At 41.4% G+C, this 17,099-nt stretch overlaps 1 protein-coding gene across 1 annotated transcript in view; it reads left to right on the forward strand.

The window, feature by feature from the left end:
- The window catches only part of LOC100115126 (troponin C, isoallergen Bla g 6.0101), a 330,323-nt gene that overhangs the window by 218,945 nt on the left and 94,279 nt on the right, over window positions 1-17,099 (forward strand). The gene's annotated exons all lie outside the window — the stretch shown is intronic.

Raw genomic sequence — 17,099 nt, forward strand, 5'->3', positions numbered from 1 at the left:
ACGGTGAAAATAAGGACTACTTTTGTCACAGATAGGCGTGACTTAACAGCGGATTTTAGCCACACTGTGCTATAAACAATTTTTGTTGATTATTTTCAGAAAACTTTTTTAAATAATATTTCTTTGTAAATCCCCACACTCATCTGGAAACTATATATGTTTAAAGCATTTTTGTTAGTATAAAAGTGCCCTTCGAAGCCCAAATCTTAATTAAGTCTGCGGTAGCTGAAAAATGGAAATTCTGAATTTTGGCCTTCGAAGAAATGTCATACCTGATAATATGGCACATATAAACATGGTTTTATTTTTCTTACATCATACTTGAATATATTTAATAGTTTATTTATTTTTTAAACAATTTCAAATTTGAAAATTAAAACATAAACAAAAAATTGAATTTTTTGACAATTTAAGGTGTATCCGTCCCCTTAAGATTGTTCACCAGAATATTAATTTTTTTAGGATATTGCTCAAACTTTGTTTACATATTCAATTAAGCGTCCTCTACAACGTTGTATTCTTTTAACCCCCCCCCCCCCCCCTCCCCCAAGTGACATTATTTTTAGAGATATTGAATTTCAAAATTTTGTATTTTAACATGGGAAGCCTATACCGAGTCCGAATTTTGAGGACGTTTAGTTGAATTGCAAAGTGTGTTTTTTTAGAATATTTTTAAAAAACTAGCTTATGGTGTAAAATAGCAATACAAATGATGAAGAAAAAATTAGATAGGGCAAACAAGGCTTTTTTTTAAGATACAACAATTCAAAGTTTATTCCCATGCTATCAGTATATCTATATAGGTGCGCAGTGTTTCTCCCACTTACAAGTTTTGAGAGTATTTTGTTCGCACACGACTCCACTGTCCCGAATGAATTCCTAATCTCGAAATCCGCTACCGATCCGTCATACCGCAACCGAACCGATACACCGAAGCCGCGTCCGCCGAATCATTATTGTAACGAAATCGCGTATATATTCTTGTAATTTGTTAACCGCATTAGTTTAAACGAATTTACTTGTAAAGGCGGAGTATTTTTAACGAGACGCATAATTGATTTCTGTTTTAGCTGGGATTTAACAACTGATTCCAAATGCTATTGTTTAACTAGGAAATATATTTTGTTATTGTTAAGAATATAAAAACAGACTCTTTTTTGCTCTTTTCCCCTATCTAGATCCTAGAACCAACTGACTATCCAGTCTCTTGGGGAAAGATAAACCGTTACATGGCGCTCGAACAGGGACCTGATTAAGAATATTTCACCTAAAATTTTTTTTTACGTCAAATTGTACACAGAACATCGCTTCGAACTAAAGCCAAGGATTTTTTGTACGATGAATGTTAGTTGGATTTATCGCCTCAACAAGGAGCAGCTTATTTCACCAGAAATACCACCAGGAGAAAACAAAGTTCTCGACCAGATACGCAAATGGAACTGTCACTTTGAGGAAAGAGACGTCTACTCTTTCTTAGAACGGGTCCGGGAACTACAGGCATCGTACGGATTTACCGGTGAACAGCTACTGCAAGGAGCACCTGAACAGCTGCGAGAAGAAGCCCTGCAATGGCGACGAAATTACGCCAGCGACTGTCAGACCTGGGAGAAGCTCGAAATCAGGTTAAGAAATTTTTATTCATCGAGCAGAGAACGACGAAACCTAACAAGACAAGTCGCCGAAAGGATTCAGAAACCCAACGAGAATATAAGGTCTTATTGCAACGCATTGACGACCCTGATGAGAAGAAGGGGAGGATATACGTTGATAGAGCAACTCGACAATCTATATTACAGTATGAAACCCGAGTTACAATTGCGGGTACGCAGGGAAGAGATAACAGACATAGCTCAGCTCATACAGCGCATCGAAGAATACGAAGATATTGCTGCCAAACTTCGCGAACAAGAACGAAAAAGTGCCATCAATAGCGCTTCCACGAGTAAAAACACCACCGACTATTATAACAGAGCCGAATGCTGTAAACGTTGCAAACAACGCGGCCATTCCCGCGCTAACTACAAAAATGTAGCACGGAAGTTCTGTCCCGTATGCGGAAAGGACAGCGTCCTCACAAGAGTCTGCCACAATTTCTCGGATCGTTCGGGAAACGCACCAAGGGACGGCTCTACAGTAGCGGGAGACCATCCCAAGATACGGTGCTGGCATTGGTTGACCCAGGGGCCGTGAGTCGTTCATAACGCCAGAAACCGCCATGATCAGACAAAACAACGTTTGGCGGCATGGGAAGCAAGAGACGATCGCTACACTGGCAGACGGCTCAACCACCGAGCTGACAGACTATGTGGAAGGTAAGGCAACAACCCTTGGCGCCACCTTCAGGAACAAATTTATTATCATGAAAGGACTACGCCATTAGATGCTATTGGGGATCAACGCGTTACGCAAACTGAACATCCGACTGATCATAGTGAAAAAGGAATTACAACCAAACCGGTCCAATACCTCGGTACTCTCAGTCAGCGATGTCGGCATTCAGGAAATCTCGAAAGATTAACAGACACGAGTGAATGAACTCATCCAATACGAAAGAGAGCTCTTCGGAAATATACAGGGCCCACACCGCTCATCGAATACACAATAAAGGTAACCGAATCAAATCCAATCAAACAACGCTACTGGCCACGCAACCCCGCCATGCAACAAATAATCGACGAGGCTGTCGAAGAAATGTTGCAGGAAGATGTGATTGAGCCATCCGACAGTGCCTGAAGCTCCAACATAGTTCTCGCAAAGAAGAAGGATGGAAAGAGGCGTTTCTGCATCAACTTCCAGGGCATCAACAAAATCAGCATTAAAGATGCACACCCGTTAACGCAAGTTCACGCAACACTAAACAAACTCCGGGGAGCAAAGTACCTAACCACGATCGAACTGAAAAATGGATACTGGAAAATGCCGCTGTCAGAGGAAAGCAAGAAGTACACCACTTTTACCTTTCCCGGAAGAGGCTTAATGCAATTTAAGGTTCTTCCATTCGGTTTACACTCGGCACCATTCATGCGGCTGATGAGCGCAGTTATCACACCAGATTTAGAACCAAATGTGTTTTGTCACCTCGACGTTATTATATATATATATATATATATATATATATATATATATATATAACGTTGTTATCCGCTCGCCAACCCCCCATTTTAGTTTCTGTATGATTTTTATTTTCAAAATTTTATTCTATATAAGTTTTATAGATTATAAAAAATGATTGACTTCATACGAGTTATTATTTTGTGTAAACAAAAATTTCGGCGACAGATCATCAAAGATTCATCAAAGAAAAATATATAAAATATAATTTATGTACAATAATTTAAAAAGATTTGTTCATTTTTAAACTATTTTTTATATTTTTACTAATGTTTTTTTATTTATTGCTTTCAAAGTAAGACACTTTGTCTCAACCCCAGATCAAAACAATTAATTTTGGTTGTGTGGCTTTTCTCAATTTGACACAAGGTCAAATTGAGAAAAAGCTACGTAAACATAATAAAGTACCATACATATAGGTTTTAGGGGTCGCTGAATCCAAATCCGCGGTCAGTTTGACTCTATCAGGTCAGGATAGAGGTCTTTTCAAGGTGAAATTGAGAAACAAATCATTTAAGCAGAGAAAAACATCATACATTTAGGTTTTAGGGGTCGCTGAATCCAAATCCGCATTATAAATTTAAGAACTAACTTTAGAGTTTATGTAAGCGTCTTTTACTCATTTTCTTTTTTGGTGCTGTAACGAGTTCTCTTTTCTTCAAATGATCTGTGCAAAGGTTTCCTTTTCTCTTTTCCTTAAACTTATGTCTCCATCCAGGGCACCTCCACGCGGTGACGGTGGGCAACGGAGAAATCCGTTATCCGGCTAAGTCCCTGGATTGCGGCGTTTATGCCGTCATGGCAGACACAGGTAAGATACCTATTACGATGCAGGGATTCGGAAACCCAGTATCGACATCTGGTCAGGGTGAGAAAGCGGGCCCGCAGGCGTCGTCATCACGTCACCGCAGCTTTGCATTTGTTGGTGACTTGGCTTATGCAGAGTATGGTACTACAAGAAAGCAATCTGTTAATGATTCGGAATCTCACAACTGCGAGAAAAATTACAACTACTTTTGTTATATTTGTTGTAAATTTGAAGTTAGTTCTCTGCGAAAAAAATTGACGCTGACATAAGAAGTATTTATAGTGAACTATTTAGTTTGGAGGTAGATTAGCATAGCAGCTGGGTTTCGCACATCATTTGTAACTCCTGCAGATTGATGCTGTATCGTTGTAAAAGGATAAAAATAAAAAACTCATTAAATATACTAGGCCAGCTATATGGGAAAAAACCTAGAAGTATAAATGATTGTTACTTTTGTGCGAAAGATATAAAAGGATTTACTATAAAAAAATAAGCAAAAAATTACTTATACATCTGTTACGTCAGTAACGGAACCGGTTATAGCTGATACAAACAGGGGCAAAACAAGTGTTATAGAAATGGATGCTAGTGAATATGAAGATGATGAGAAAATGCAGGTTGACGAAGAAAGTACTGAGGAATATAATTCTCATTGCGATGATCACAATAATAGTGATAAAGAATACTCTCTACACACCGAAAAATCGAAAGTTCCTTCGCTAGTCTCACAGTTAGAATTAAATCATCTAGTTCGAGATTTTGGCTTACCAAAAGATGGTGCAGAGTACTTAGCTTCATTTTTTATGGAAAGAAATCTTCTGAAACCACAGACAAAGGTTTCTGTTTATCGAGACCGAGACAGAGAATTTCGTAAATATATCACAAAAGACAAAGATTCATCGCTTGCATATTGCACTGACGTCAAAGGACTTATAAATGAATTAAAGAAAAATTGTTACAAAGCTGAAGATTGGAGACTTTTTATAGATTCTTCGAAACGAAGTATCAAGGCCGTCTTACTTCACAATACAAATGTTTATGCCCCAGTTCCAATAGCTCACTCAACAGTCATGCAGAAAAAGTATGAAAGTATGCAAGTTCTGTTAAAAAAGATAAATTACAAGAACATCAATGGCGGATTTGCGGAAATTTGAAAATTATAACGATGCTACTTGGACAACAATCTGGCTTCACCAAACATCCATGCTATCTGTGCTTGTGGGATAGTAGAGATCGAGAGAATCACTATAAAAATATAACATTGACAATAAGATCTTCATTCGATCCTGGTTCACGAAATATCATTCATGAATCCTTAGTAGATCCAACAAAGATCCTGATACCCCCTCTCCACATCAAGCTTGGCCTCATGAAGCAATTTGTCAAAGCTCTGGATAAAACAGGTCAATGTTATTTGTATTTACAACAAAAATTTCCTAAGATTTTAGATGCTAAAATAAAAGAAGGAGTGTTCGATGGACCGCAAATTCGAACTATGTTCAGGGACAATGTTTTCATAACTAAAATGAATAAAGTTGGGATGTTTAATGAATTTAAAATAGCATTTCCTGCATTCCCATCTAGATAAATTTCCGGAAAATCTTGGAGACTTTAGGGAAGAGCAGGGTGAACGCTTTCATCAAGACATAAAGGTCATGGAACCTCGATATCAGGAAAGGTGGGATGAAAATATGATGGCAGACTTTTGTTGGATGCTTAAGAGAGATACGCAAAGAAAAGATAAACAATGTAAAAGGAAACCTTTGCACAGATCATTTGAAGAAAAGAGAACTCGTTACAGCACCAAAAAAGAAAATGACTAAAAGACGCTTACATAAACTCTAAAGTTAGTTCTTAAATTTATAAAATTTTGACATATATAAGTTAAAAACATCCTTAATATACGTTAGTAAACAGCCATTATCAGGGCTACATGATGTACAAAATCCGCTCGTGCAACCTTCTCGTGGTGTACATCGGGTTACGCTAATGCCGACGGTAACATTTTTTTATTCAATAGAAACGTCGAATCTTATAAAATAAATAGATATATATCCATTCAGAAATTGCTTGTCATGTATGGTCAGTGAAATGACAATCATGGACGCTTTAATGTCTCTTTTGAAATTGAGCAGATGTGTACAGATTGTACAAAAGCGTACAAATGTATACAATTTTTTCGCCTAAATAGTTCTTTCTCAATTAGACCTTGGAATGACCTTGATCCTGACCCGATAACGTCAAACTGACCGCGGATTTGGATTCAGCGACTCCTAAAACCTAAATGTATGATGTTTTTATCTGCTTAAGTGATTTGTTTCTCAATTTGACCTTGAAATGACCTCGATCCTGACCTGATAGAGTCAAACTGACCGCGGATTTGGATTCAGCGACCCCTAAAACCTAAATGTATGGTACTTTATTATGTTTAAGTAGCTTTTTCTCAATTTGACCTTGAAATGACCTTGATGCTGACCTGATAGAGTCAAACTGACCGCAGATTTGGATTCAGAAGGCCAAAATACTATAGGATATAAGTGTCTCAACCCCAGATCAAAACAACTAATTTTAGTTGTGTGTCTGTTCTGTGCTGTTTTTGTGTTGTATTGTGTATAATAAAGGTTTTCAAAAAAAATTATAAATAAAAATTTATATATAAAAAAGTGTTGTTACTGAAATTTTGATGCAATATTTTCGAATAATATTTATGATCTATCATGAAAAATAATAATTTTTAATGGAAGAAATATATTTTTTGCTTTCTGAAAAAAAAAACGAATATTGATTCTTTTCTGCGAGTTAAATCTATGATAGTAATTGCTTGCTCAGATAATTATGAATTTACATAAATTATTAATGAAACAATATTCGTACTTTCATTAAAAGGGGGGTGGGTAGGTTGGGGGGGGGGGCTTTTTATATTTTCCAAAATAATATAAAAATGAAAGAATTTTACGTTATTTAGTGGGGGGTCATGGTTGGGGGTGATTGGAGGGGGTAACGGGGGGTGGGAGTAGGGTGTCTTCTCAAAATGATCATATAATATAGAAATATATGGGTATTTCTCTGTAAAATCGAAGATGAAAATTTTAATTTTTGCCCAAACGGTATATATATGTTCTACATGTTGTACCTTATTCCCAAAAATTTCAGCGCGATTTCCTCACTTAGCTTCGAGTTATAGTCGGTCAAAGTTGGGATTTCAAGCAAATTTTCCATTTATTGCCTATTTTCAATTATTTGTAGCTGATAAGGGATGCATTTTTAACTAAAACTACCCTAATACTTTTGTTATGATATTTTCTGAATTTTATAATAAAAATATTTTTAATGCCCTATATATATGTTAAGGCTACCTTATTTGCATTTCAAACCTTAAAATGTGAAAATCTGAATGTTCGATTCGGACTCCGAGAACTTTAATACAGTAAAAAGATACCTTTCTATAGTGAAAAGTAGCTGTAAAGTTTTAGAATGGGTCTGACCGACTACTAAAAGTTATGTAGTAAATACACATAATATAATGGCTAATAAGTGGTAGTATAACCTAGTACATTTCTTGTCTATCGATATCAACAAAGTTACGCAGCTACCTAGCTTTAAGTACAAGTAGAAAAGCAGTACATAACAAGTAGTTTACCACTGCTGAATCTGGGCTTGACTCGTAGCAACATATCATGATATAATTTTAATTAAAAAGGGATAAAAATGAATATTCAACTTATACCTATGCCTATAGATTGGATTGTTTTATCAAATTACTATAAAAATAGTCATAAAGATAGCTGCTAGAACTAGAAAAGTATCTACATAATTATCAATATGGCAAGGGACATAAGTTAGTTGCAAAAAATAGGAATATTGATTGGTAAATTATGGATACGCAATAATCTAGTATTGATATTTATACTTTCGAGTCATCATAAATTTGTAAACTTTAAATACTATTTTGCAGCACAAAAAATTATTATTTTATACTTAAAAAACAATTGAAGACTTAATTGAAAATATCTGATTGAAAAATATTAAAGTTTGTACTGATTATGTTATATACTGATATTATATAATGATATGTTGCTACGGGCTAAGCCCAGCTCTTGAGGTTGTGAACTACTTGTTGCTTACTGCTCTTTTACTACTCAAACTTATCCGTGTCACTTTATTTGTATCTATAGACTTACAATTTACTGAGTAATATGTGTCAAATTTGCGTATAAAACCAATTATCAGCCATTATATCATGTTTTATTATTTACTACATTACTTTTAGTAGTAGGTCAGATCCATTCTGAAACTTTACAGCTACTTTTTACTATAAAAAGGTACTTTTTCACTGTATTAAGGTGGTCGGATCAAACATTCAGATTTTCACATTTTAAGGTTTAAAATGCAAATAAAGTAGCCTTAACACACACACACACACACACATATATATATATATATATGTATATATATATATATATATATATATATATATATATATATATATATATATATATATAGGGCTTTACAAATATTTTTATTAAAAGATTTAGAAAATTTTACAAAAAAGGTAACTATGTAGTTTTGCAACCCTCCTACAACTACCCCCCCCCCGCAAAGCCCCCCCCCCCACAGCTTCACACCTTTTACTAATTGATGCAACAGAACATCAAGTGTCGCGGTAACGCCACGAAGGCGAGTTTAAGAAGCAAACGCAGCCGTGGCGCCCGTGACACTATTTACTTCTATATCGGTATTCGGATTGTCCATTATACAAAAAAAAAAAAAATAAATAAAATACTTATCATTACTGGCTTATTAGAATGTTTTCTGAGCTAAACTATGATTCCCAACAAAAATAGTAGTGAAAAAGCTGCTATTTTTATAATATGCGAGTGTATAATCCACAAATGCTGAAATCACGTTTTCCTTCTTCAGCCCATTGTGTTAGGAACGTTAAGTTAGCCGCAAGAAGTGCTAGGACCGTGTTGTTTAGTTGACCGCACAGCTATATACAGATGGGAATAGCTTTCTCAAGAAAATATAATAATATATTACGATATTTAGAATTAAGAGGTTGCCGGTGCATACTCTGTGTTCCGAAGCAGTAACAGTAACTAGCTTGCCAGAGTAGCCGATGACAAGGTTCAGGTTGTTTTTAGTGTCTTGGTATACAAATCATTCAATAACGGTGTCTAGGTGTACAGGGTGGCCGGTGACGACGTCTAGGCGGTACGTTCCATGGTTTTTGGTGTCTAGGTTAATAAATCATACGAGGGTGATGTCTAGGTGTACAGAGTGGATGATGACGAGGTCTAGGTGGCACGCTCCATGGTTTTTTGTGTCTAGGTGTAAAAATCATTCGAGAAAGGTGTCTAGAGGTACAGAGAGGCCGATAACGACGTCTAGGTAGTTCGCCCCGTGGTTTTTGGTGTCTAGGTGTAAAAATCATTCAAGGGCAGTGTCTAGGTCTACAAGATGGCCGGTGACGAGGTCTAGGTGGCGCGCTCCGTGGTTTCTTGTGTCTAGGCGTAGAAATAATTCGAGGGTGGTGTACGTCCGGGTGGCCGCACAGAGCGAATACTCGCACGATAGAAATAATTACAGATTCCGAGTCGATGAGACCTTTTATGTAGCGCAGTCCGCTCACGCGATACCGCCTAGGGAAAAGGTAAAGAAGCGCGCGACTTGACCGGTAGCTCAGCTGACTGTGCGATCGTGATAGCTCACGGAGTAACGCAACTCAGAGTGACTTCTAAATGTATTGCACTAGCTAGGTTTAAACACTATGTACTGACACAATAACGTTGCATGCGACACTGACGTGAATTTGAGAAGATTGATAGGAGAAACGACTTACCTTGACGAAGCTGACTTGTAGTTACCGATAGGGTGGCTCGCTCTCGTTCTGGTGCTGTAGCTTGTCTCAAAGGGCGCGGAGTTTGAAATGTAATAATTCGTACGCAAGGATTAAGTAATTGAGAGAAATGGTTTATTCAACTCGTCAGATTATAAATGGTACAAGATACATGTCCTCGGCTGAGTACAACTCGTGTCTGAGGTAGAAATATGACTATGTCCAAAAACTTGGCGAACGCTCTGACTCTAAGTTCGATTACAGAAAAAATAGTTTAAGTCGCGAGTAGGGCAGAGCTTCACGCTACTAGTAAGAACTCCGGAGTACGAAAAACTACTCCTCCTTGCTCTCCATTGGTATTTATAGGGATGAGGGTAATGCATAAGTATAGGGAAGGTTCTGGCCAAACAGGATTTAGGGAGGGTGTATGTCTCTATTTATTGTAATTTCCCTCATTGTCGTATCGATTTCCACTTATTTTGGTCGTTTGTCCGAGATTTATGGCCTCCTTATTGTCCGGTAGCTCTGGGGTATCTCTCCTTGTTTGACCTAGTTTATTCAGGATCGTTGCCCTTTCATCTGCCGCCGCGCGTGTCAGTGGCTTGGTTATTTTGTCGTGCTCTGCGTTGCCAGTAGGTAGGCTAGGCTGGTTCTGGACCACTTACCTACCGTCGGTAAGGTAGATATCTAACCCAACAATAACCCAATAACCCAATAACCCAACTTACCGCCCGACTGCTAACCCAACTTACCGATCGAGTAACCCAAGTTATCGACCGGGCTGATGACCCAAGCCCGGGGAACCCAGAGGGGGTATAAGTTTTAGATAGGTCCCAACACTGGGAATCCTAAAGCTGATAATTAATTCAATACAAAAAAAATTGAAAAAAAATTTTTTTTTTATTTAACTTTCTTTTATAAATTTTTTTTTCAAGATATTCTTAGAATCTCTTGTATCCTTCTCGTTCAGGTAGAGAGCGTGTGTTGCTGGAGTACTTCTCGGTCAGCTTACTTTTCTTCTCATCTGCTTCTTGTCGGTTCTGAGAAGTATCCTTATTTTCACAATCAGGAAGTGAAGTATACCTCACGTTGCTCTTCTTTTCTCGATCCATGTCTCTCTCTCTCTCTCTCTCTCTCTCTCTCTCTCTCTCTCTCTCTCTCTATGGATGCTGGGAGAATCACAGAGTATTTATAGGTGTCCAATCCATGTAAACGTTGTCCAGGTAGAATTTTTTCATCATCATAACGTTGTGGAGTGCGCATGTGGCTTTGTACGCCCCGTTGTGACGGTGCAGATCGTCACCAACTTTGGCTGGTCCACACAGGGAAAGCCTAATTTTTCGATGTCTTGAACTCGGAATTTAAAGCGCTCCAAACACTCACTTTTCACTGGACCAATCACAAGTATTTTCGTGGCGTCTCGTAAAGTTGATCGAAGAATATCTCCGATTTGAGTGTAGAGTAGATTACCTGAAGTCCAAGGTATGCCATGATAGCTGCGCTCGAGCCATGAATTTTCCTTTCTGTATTTGTCCGAGAGTCTGCGACAGGGAAAGGGTTCCTTGAATAGCCAGACTAGAGGTTCGCCGTGTAGAGGCGCTATCGCCAACTCTTTGAGGATGAAGTCGTCCACAGGTTGCTTGAAGCCCTGCATGTCCACCATGAACTCCATCTCTCTCGAAGTGACTCAGACAAGTTTCTTCACGTCTCCACTCACAGGATTGTACTGCACAATGCGATCGTGAAGTATCAAACAGTAAGCTGAAGTTCCAGCTGGGAAATTGTTTCTCGCTTCGAATTCTAGACGAACGTCTACTGAAGCGCTCTTCAATGACTCGTTCTGCTTGGAGCAGTCTATCACAATGAGAGGCAAGTGCGTAATGTAGTCAGTTTTATTCAGTACAGGCTCGGCCTGTTTCTCGTAGTACGCACTCTGGAAGTTGGTGTACATTTCGTAGAGTACAGCATACTGGTTGCGAGATATATCTAGATTGAGATTTCCATAGGGATAGCACTGCGAATTCAGGAAGAGTTTCACATTGCTGATGTTGCAGTGATTAAAGCGACTGGCATTAGCAGCTTTCTGTCCTTTTCGATTCGTTTGGAAACCCACCACAACGAAGCGGGGCTTCTCCATCTGATTGGAAGTCTTCACCGTCCAGACGTGTTTCGGTGTAGCTGGAAGCAGCGGATACTCGAACAACTCCCAACTGCGAAAGCTCATGGCAATGGGTCTATCCTTCTCGATGTAATTCAGAAGACGTATCTTGTGAGCATTGGATGCCAACACATACGGCATGAGCCATTCGATTCTCGTTAATTTAATCTTGAAATCTTCAAAAGTAGCTGGATTACCGGCTACCGTTTGAACAACAGCATTTAAATCGTTTCTCGATCTCGTGATTATGAGCTCGTACTTGACGTTGACCACGAGCTTGTGATAATCTTCGGCGAAGCCGAGGTTCATGCTCAGAGGAATGCATACGTCAAAGTAGCGCTCGTTGTTGCTCAAACTCAACGCTGTCTCCTCGACGTCGAGCCATCCCGCGTTCTCCAAACTCTGATTGGGATTGATGGATATCCAACCCTTCATTAGGGTAGTCAAGCCAACATTCTTGCACCTGTCTATCTCTATAGCGTTTATCTCATATCGAACTTCCTCGAATAGATGACAGATGGCGTTATTGACTAAGCTGGTATTCTCTACCACACTATTATCAGCTTTGACGATTCGACCGCACACGTGCAATGAACTGCGTGCTGGCAGAAGACAGAGATCTTGATGTTGAATGGAGATGCGGATCTTGTCGCTGTTGTTGTAAGTGCTGGCTGTGTACGGCTGGTGCGCGTGAATCTCGTAGTGCGTGACTGACTCGTCAAACGCGACGGGAGTCTGAATGTTTAGAATCTCTTCCATGCCAGTGACAGATGAATACACACTTCAATATTTTCCACCAACGACTCGCAAGCCTACATTTTTCAACGAGGTCGACTGCGCACAAGTAAATCAATGCAAAGTGAAACTGCCCACGAAACACGACAACATCCTCAAGTTCAAGAACTTTGGGCACAGAGAGCGAGTGCCTTTCGTCGTCTACGCCGACTTCGAGTGCCTGTTGCGACCTGTCGACGACGAGCGTGCGTACCAGCAGCACGAGCCATTCAGTGTCGGCTACTACCTCAGATGTAGTTTCGATGATTCTCGTTCCGAGTACAAGTGCTACATGCAGATAGGCGAAGGCTCGCAAAGTTCAGCCGAGTGGTTCGTCAAGAGCCTGCAAGCTTTGACTGTAGAATTGAAAGAGATATACAAGAACCCCAAACCTATGAATGCTCTCACTGCTTCGGAGAGAGAAGAGTTTGAGAGAGCTAGAGTCTGCCACGTCTGTCGGAAGCCATTCTCAGCTAAGGACACGAAGGTCAAGGATCATTATCACCTCACGGGAAGGTATGTATACTGAATTATGTCATCACAATTTGATTATTTCTAACCTCACATTGTTCTGTGTATGTGTGTTTCAGGTACAGAGGTCCAGCGCACAATAAGTGCAACATCAACTACAACGACTCGAGAACCATACCCATGATATTCCACAACCTCAGCGGCTACGACTCTCATCTCTTTATCAAGGAGATAGCAACCTGCTTCAAGGGTCGAGTGTCGCTCATACCGCAGACCAAGGAGCGATACATCTCCTTCTCCAAGTTTGTCGAGGGTACGGAATTCAACATCCGATTCATTGACTCTTACCGCTTCATGGCATCCAGTCTGTAGCAGCTCGCCTCCTACCTCGAGAAACTGAGCATTGCAGAGGAGGAGTTCCAGCTGGATTACACAACTGATCAGACGGAATTGTTGAAGAGGAAGAGGGTGTTCCCCTACGACTACATCAGCTGCGTCGACAAGCTCAAAGAGACTGAGCTACCTACCAAGGAGGAATTCTACAACAAACTGAATGATAGTCACATCTCCGACGACGACTACGAACACGCCAAGGCTGTGTGGCAAGCCTTTGACATCCAGACTCTTGGAGAATACTCGGACCTGTATCTCAAGACAGACGTGCTCCTTCTCGCTGACGTCTTCGAGAACTTCAGGGACAACTGTCTCGAAGCTTACGGCCTCGACCCCGCACACTACTACACCACCCCTGGCCTCACGTGGGACGCCATGCTCAAGTATACGAACATTGAGCTCGAGCTGCTGACTGACGTCGACATGCTCCTGTTTGTCGAACGGGGCATAAGAGGTGGTGTGAGTCAATGCTCCAACCGTTACGCCAAGGCCAACAACCGATACATGGGAGAGACCTACAACGAGACAGAGGAGTCCAAGTATCTCGTCTACTACGATGTCAACAATCTCTACGGTAGGGCGATGCGGTAGTGTCTGCCATACGGCGGCTTCAAGTGGGTCAACGTCGCCGTCGAGACGTCTGACTTTTTCCAAGTGCCAGACGATCATCCCGTGGGCTACATTCTCGAGGTCGACCTCGAGTGCCCTGAGGCACTTCACGACGCCCACAAGGACCTGCCCCTGTATCCCGAGCGTATGCCAGCTCCAGGCACCCGACAAGATAAGCTGATGACGACTCTCCACGACAAGGAAAGATACGTCATCCACTATCGTAGTCTCAAACAGGCTCTCAAGCATGGGCTGCGACTGAGGAAGATCCACAGAGTCTTGAAGTTCGACCAGAGGGCGTGGCTGCTATCGTACATCGATTTGAACAGCGAGAAGAGGAAGCAGGCCAAGAACGACTTCGAGAAGCTCCTCGTAGCCAAGCCCAACTTTCACAGCTGCTCCATTTTCGAGGAGAATCTCGTTGCCGTGGAACTTGCACGCACAGAGATCACCGTGAGGAAACCCATGTACATCGGTCTCTGTGTGCTCGACTTATCGAAGTCGCTCGTCTACGACTTCCACTACAAGTACATGCGAGACCGAGTGGGTGATCGTTGCAAGCTCCTGTACACTGACACGGACAGCCTCGTGTACGAGGTAACGGATATAAACATGTACGTGGTCATGAGGCAGGATATCGACCACTTCGATACATCGGACTATCCCGAGACGAATCAGTTCGGCATACCTCGTGCCAATAAGAAAGTGGTAGGCCTCATGAAGGACGAGTGTTGCGGCCGTGTCATGACGGAGTATGTGGGCTTGCGCAGCAAAATGTACAGCGTGAAGATCGAGGGCCAAGATGTCATCAAGAAGGCCAAGGGTGTGAAGGCTGCCGTCGTCCGAACGACCATCACGTTCGACGACTACGTGGAGTGCCTACGCCAGAACACCAGGCAGACACGACAGCAGTGCAACATCCGCTCTCGACTTCACGTTGTACACAGCGAGAAGGAGAGCAAGATAGCGCTGAGCCCGCACGACAACAAGCGCTACCTCGTCTCCGGCGAGACGGACACACTGCCCTGGGGGCACTACGCCATATCGGAGGAGGAGCTCCTGATGAATCTTGTCGGGGCGCACGCGGACCCGCCAGCGCGCGCGAACCCGCCGGCCGAGACACGCGCGGACCCACCGCCCGAAGAAGTGGTGGGGACAGCCCTACATAAGGCGGAGCGCTGCGGACCTGGCATCATTGAGTCGTCCGAAGAGCCAGAGAGCAAGAGGTCTCGAAAGGGACATTGAATACCATCTACGAGTTTGATCAGAGGTAAGTGTGTGTGTGTGTGTGTCATAGGTGTTTATCTCGATAATGACGAGTCATTTGTTTCAGAAAAATGGATATCACCAAGCTGAACCAGATCGCACATGGAGGCTTTTTGCCCACGAAGAAGTTCTCCGAGTGTGCGAAGAATCAGCAATTCCTGGTGTCGGCGCTGAGGAAGGTCAGCACCAAGTTCGGCAAGAGAGTCGTCACAGAGCTCAACAACGAGTTCCAGATGTTCCTACCCAGCCGAGTGTCGGATGCACTCAATAGGAATGAAGACTTCTTCGAGAGCCTGCAGGAGTCTATCCAACACTACATGTTATTTGTTAAATACACCGATCACAATAACAATGAATTTAGTGATTAATATTCAATAAACTGTATTATTTAGTGATGTTCAATAAAAAAAAAGTTCAAAATAAACTGTTTTATGTATTGTTTTGTAAAAATAAAAAAAAAGAGATAAACGGAGAGGTATACGAGTCGCGCGTGCGCCTCTCACCACTCATGGTAAGAAACTCATTAGTGACGTTGAACTGGAAGTACGTCACAGGTCAGAACGAAGGTGGGGGCTCTCACCATCTCTAAAAAAATTTAGGATTAGAAATAACACTATCATATAAGTTTTTTAAAAAAATTTCTTTATTTCAGTCCTTTTTTTTACACCGATGATTTGTCAGTCCAGCTGTTGTGAGTGCTGTCGAACCCCAGCCACTTGACATAGACTTGATTTCCTCGTCTCTTCAAGACTTTCTCCACGAGGTATACGTTGGGATACTTGGTCTTCGAGAGTTCTTGTTCGTAGAATCCACCAGCTATGGGCTCGTCTCGATAGTCCTTCAACTTGTAAGTCACTGGATTGTTAGGGATCACGTGGCTGACTGTGAATATCTCCGTGGACCAGATGGGTGTGTATCCTTTATCGAACACTTGCTTGGCGTTGCTCACTCGTACTTTGTCGCCAACCTTGAACTTCTGCTTTTTCTTCGGTACTCCGGACTTTTTACGAAATCGTTTCAAAACTTGGGCTCGATTGTTGGAGACTTCGTTGGGTTTTATACCGATAGTTCGATGCTTGGTATCGTTGTACTTTGCTATGAGATCGGGCAAGATGTCGAGCCACTTGTAGTTTCCTCGTAAGCTGAACTGTATCCACATCTTGTTCTTGAGAGTCCGATTGAAGCGTTCACAAATCGAAGCTTTGAGATTGCTGTATGTGGAGTAGGAATTGATGTTGTAGCACTTCATGAGATTCTGGAAACTCTTGTTGTAGAACTCCTTGCCTCGATCTGTCTGCAAATTTGTAGGTACTCGTCCTTGATGCAGTACAGACTTCATCCACGCGCAGCCCACGCAGACTTGGAGAATACATCCACGATGGTCAGCAAGTATCTGAAGCCTTTGTTCACTCGAGCGTAGGGTTGCATCTCCACGAGATCAGCTTACCAAGTCTCATCCAATCCTCGTACGTTAAACTTTCGTCTGGGATAGTTGCGTCGTGCTGGCTTATGAATTTCCTCTACTATTCCCCGATGTGTCATCGTTTGCCTCGATATTCGATTGTGAGCCAGTGAAAGCGAGCTGTAACCTCGTACACACTGCGTACTTCAGAATGAAGCGAGCGTTGCAAGATGTCGAGGTTCACTGCATCGCTTGTCTCCTGAGGCTC

Source organism: Nasonia vitripennis, assembly GCF_009193385.2.
Source record: "Nasonia vitripennis strain AsymCx chromosome 2 unlocalized genomic scaffold, Nvit_psr_1.1 chr2_random0005, whole genome shotgun sequence".
NCBI lineage: Eukaryota > Metazoa > Arthropoda > Insecta > Hymenoptera > Pteromalidae > Nasonia > Nasonia vitripennis.